Here is a 4,588-nt window from a genome sequence, read left to right on the forward strand (position 1 = left end):
CATTAATGAACCTATATGGATGTATCGTTATTAACAGCTGCATTTTACATTGGGATCCACTCTGTTGTGTGTGTGTGTGTCTGTGTGGTTTTGACAAATGCCTAATATTAGGCATCTACCATTCCAGTGTCATACAGAATAGTTTCATTACCATAAAAATCCCCTGGATTTCATTTATTCATCACTCCCGCTTCCCTCAAACTTCTGAGAGCCACTGTTTTGTTTTGTTTTTTTTTTTGTTTTTTTTAACTCTCTTTATAGATTTACCTTTTCCAAAAAAAGTCATACGGTTGGATTCATATAGCAGGTGGCCTTTTCCGACTGGCTTTATTCACTTAGCAATATGTATTTAAGTTTCTTCCATGTCCTTTCATGACTTGGTAACTAACTAATTTTTACCACTGAATAATATTTCATTTATGGATGTACCCCAGTTTGTTTATCCATTCCCCTATTAAAGGACGTCTTAGTTGCTTCCAGCTTTTCCCAACTATGTATAAAACTGCTATAAACATTAGCATACAGGTTTTGAGTAGACAGAAGTTTTCAACTCTTTCGGGTAAATACCAAGGATTTCTGGATCATATCTTAAGGCTATGTTAAGCTTTGTAAGAGTCTGTCAAACTGTCTCCCAAAGGGACTGCACCATTTTTATTCCCACCAGCAATGAGAGTTCTTGCTGCTCCACACCCTTGCACACATTTGTTCTTGTGAGTGTCTGGATTTCAGTCATCCAAAAGGTGTGCGGTCGCATCTCATGGTGAATTTTAACTTTCAGTTCCCTGGTGACATATGAGGAGGAGCATCTTTTCATATGCTTATCTGGATTGTTTTCTTACTGCTCGGTTTTCAGAGTTCATTGTGTGTTTTGGATATAAGTCCTTCATTAGATAAGTGTTTTGCAAATTCTTTCTCCTAGTTTGCACCTGTCTTTTCATCCTTTTAACCATGTGTGTTGCAGGGCAAAAACTTAACATTTGGTGAAGTCCAACTTACCAGTTTTTAATTTTTTTCTCATGGATCAAGCTTTTGCTGTTGAATCTAAAAGTTCACTGCCAAACCTAAGGTCACACAGATTTCCCCTGTGTCATCTTCCAGATGTTTTATAGCTTCAAGTTTTATTATTAGGTATATTATCCATTTGTGTTCATTTTTGTGAAAGATGCAAGATCTGTGTTGAGATTCACTTTTTTTTTTTTTTTTTGCATGCCAATGTCCAATTCTGGTACTGTTTATTGAAAAGATGATCTTTTTTCCATTGAATTGCCATTGGTCCTTTTTCAATTGACTATGTGTGAGTCTATTTCTAGGTCCTCTATTCTATTCCATTGGTCTGTTCTTTCACCAATATCATGCTGTCTTGGTTATTATAGCTTTATAGTAAGTCTTGAAGGCAGGTAGCATCAGGTCTTTAGCTAGAATGTACGGGTTTGAACATAGCCCACACATGCTTCCATGAAATATAGCCATTTAGATGACGTTCGTTCCTTGGGATTTTAAATCTTTTCTTTGTTCATGAACACCATCCTGTTACATTTCATTATAGCTCCAAATTCTAGGAGATTTTACTTTCTAGTGTCTTTCCCCTGCAGAACAACTTGCAGGCATTGATGGACTTTGGGTAGGAAATTATTCTTACCTAGTCAGGGAAACAAGGATTTCCTCTTTCTAAACTATGACTGCATAAAGTGGATTATATAATAATATACTACACTGAGGGTGGTATGCCTCAATCCCTTCCAACCCCAGTTGTTACTGGTCAGCCACTTGTGAGCAAGAGTGCAGCCTAGACACACGTTGTTTCCGTCTTCATCCTTTTCCTGTCTCCACACCCAGGAATCTCAGCTAATGTGGAAAGAGAATACTCTCTCACTGTGAAAACCAGAGATGGGAGGCATCTACAGTACTGGTGCCACAGGTGTCAGCCGAGGTGATACAAATGAGAGGGACACGTTTGCCCTCAGTTCTCCTGCAGGGGAAGCTCAGGTACCCAGGAAATTCCCTGTGGTGTTGTGGAATGAGAATAGTCCCCACAGGCTTCCAAAGCTCAGGAGGATCCCCTTTAGCTCCCAAGAAATAAAATCACCCCAAAAGCCCCCCTGTAACTAAGCTTTGGCCTCCTGCAGTCAGACCGACATGGATACTAACAGAGCCTGTATCTCCGACAAGACCGGGCTGTGGCATCGTAGGTGAAAATGGAGACACAGAACAGGAATAAGAGCAGGATCGGTCACTTGAAAATACGATGCCACACTGAATAGTCGGCAAATGACCCCAAGAAGACAGAATTAATGCAGAAAGCAGAAGACAATTCAACAGTATTTAAACCTGTGGCTTCTTGCTCATTTCAGAGATATTGCAGTAATAAATCAATCTTGTCATAAGAAAGGGCTATTTACAAAAATAAGAAAGACTTCTTGGAAACAAGAAAAAAAAATAACTGTCAAAAATTTTTAATCTTAGAAGCACTAATGGGAAAAACATTCCCTAAAATGGAAATAATGATTTAGAAGGGTAAATAATTCCTCCAGGGTGCAAAGCAAAAAAGACCAAGGAAAGGAATTTCTAAAAGAAGAGATGAGACAGAAGGGAGAGACCAAAGAGACCCCATATTCATGAATAGGAGTGCTAGGAGACCAGGAAGCAGATGGAGGATAAGCGAAAACAAAATAAATCCCAAAAGAAAATTTCCCCACGTTTAAGGATTCTGTGAATTCTGACTCAGAATGCCTCACAAATGTTTTGCAGGATTATTGAAAAAGTGGAAACAAATTGAAAAACATATATTTGATTTCTAAGGATAGAATAAGCATTTTCCAAAATAGATACAAAATACAGTTTGCCTGTAAAGGAAAGAGAATCAGACTCCCATCAGAATTCTCTGTTGCGGGCACCTGGGTGGCTCAGTCGGTTAAGCATCTGCCTTCGGCTCAGGTCATGATCTCAGGGTCCTGGAATCGAGCCCCGAGTTGGGCTCTATGCTCAGCGGGGAGCCTGCTTCCCCCTCTTTCTGCCTGCCTCTCTGCCTACTTGTGATCTCAGTCTCTCTGTCAAATAAAATCTTAAAAAAAAATTTAAAAATTTCTCAGTTGCAATGCCAAATGCCAAATGCAGTGTAGAGCTACATTGGCAAATTTCTGAGGAAGCCTTTTCTGAGCGTTCCCTGAGGACCGGTGGGCCCTCGTCCCTTCCAGTTTAGCTCAGCAATCCACCCAGAGCCTGCCCCCTGCCTGCTGCTTCTCAGTTCGGCATCCCCCATCCCTTGGCTTATGAACAAGGATGAAGGCCACAGATTTAGACCTTCCCATTTTGTAACCACATGGCCCTCCCTCCTTAGAGCAGAGCCACCCTGAGCCTCAGGCTCCTTCCACCATGTTGGGGGCGGGTGGGGGGGGGAGGGGGTTGTGCGCATCACTATCTTAGCACCTTTCCCTGAAGCCAAGGCTCTGAGCAAAATCAGACACACATTTGACTCCCTCCTCCTAGGTCCCAGTGCCCCCTGGCCTCTTTGTCTTGCTCTTCCAAAGGTTCCCCCCTCAGGAATAGAACGGACAGACTCTTCTTTTACTTCCTCTGCTTAACATCAGCCACCTTGCTGGTTCCAGTTTCTTGGCTAATCCCTCCTGGTGGACAAAACTATTTTCTATAAACTTTGGGAGAATTACTGCTTTGTGGTCACAACCTAGCATTTGATATATTAAGTAGAAGCAGAGGAATTTAGACATGTCTTTGTTTCCAGCAGACTTTCAAGCATATTTGCCTATTGTCTTCTTGCAAAATGCCATTTAAATGTCAGAAACTGAAAACGCTTTGTTCATCATTACATTTCTTCTCCACAAATGAATCTTAGTAATTCTCATTTTCCAAAATCTCTTTGGTGGCAGATGAACACCTTGGGCTTACATGTGTGGAAAGGCAGAAGGGAAAACCATGTAAATATTTTTTAAAACATTATCTCCATTATGCTACATAAACTTGACAGTTAAACCTAAAGAGTTTTCATAAGGGAGTTACAAAGTTTAAAGGCAAAAAAATTTTTTAAACAGCATAATATAAAAATAATCTTAGTAAAATTTTATAGTTCTACTTTCTCTCACGTTCAGTGAAGCAAGGTTAAACATTAATAATTGAAAAGATAACAAAATTAATCCCGTTTGGAAACTTAAGACTGCTCTTCTAAATAAGTCCTATCAGCAAGAAAATAAAAATTGAATTTACAAGCTCCTTAAAATCAAACAGCAATGGGAATATTAGATATTAACAGCTGAAGAATTTGGCCACTGAAGAAAATTCAGGATTCAATGCTTCTGTTATTTAATCAGAGACAAAGCATTCAATTCAAGCACATAATAAAAATAACCAGAAAACAAAAAAGAAGGAAAAGAAAATAACAAACACAAAACTAGAAATTAATTGATAAATAAACTGAAGTAGAAGTAATGGATAAAATGAAAAGTTTGACCTTTGGTGAGAGTGAGTGGATTAATGACAGATATGTTTTTAGCAAAACAAACCGGTTCTCAGGTTCATCTGAGAATAAATGAAGACCACTGTTAAAGATACAGATTGGATGGGGCGCCTGGGTGGC

Source organism: Martes martes (genome assembly GCF_963455335.1).
Source record: "Martes martes genome assembly, chromosome: 3".
Taxonomy (NCBI): domain Eukaryota; kingdom Metazoa; phylum Chordata; class Mammalia; order Carnivora; family Mustelidae; genus Martes; species Martes martes.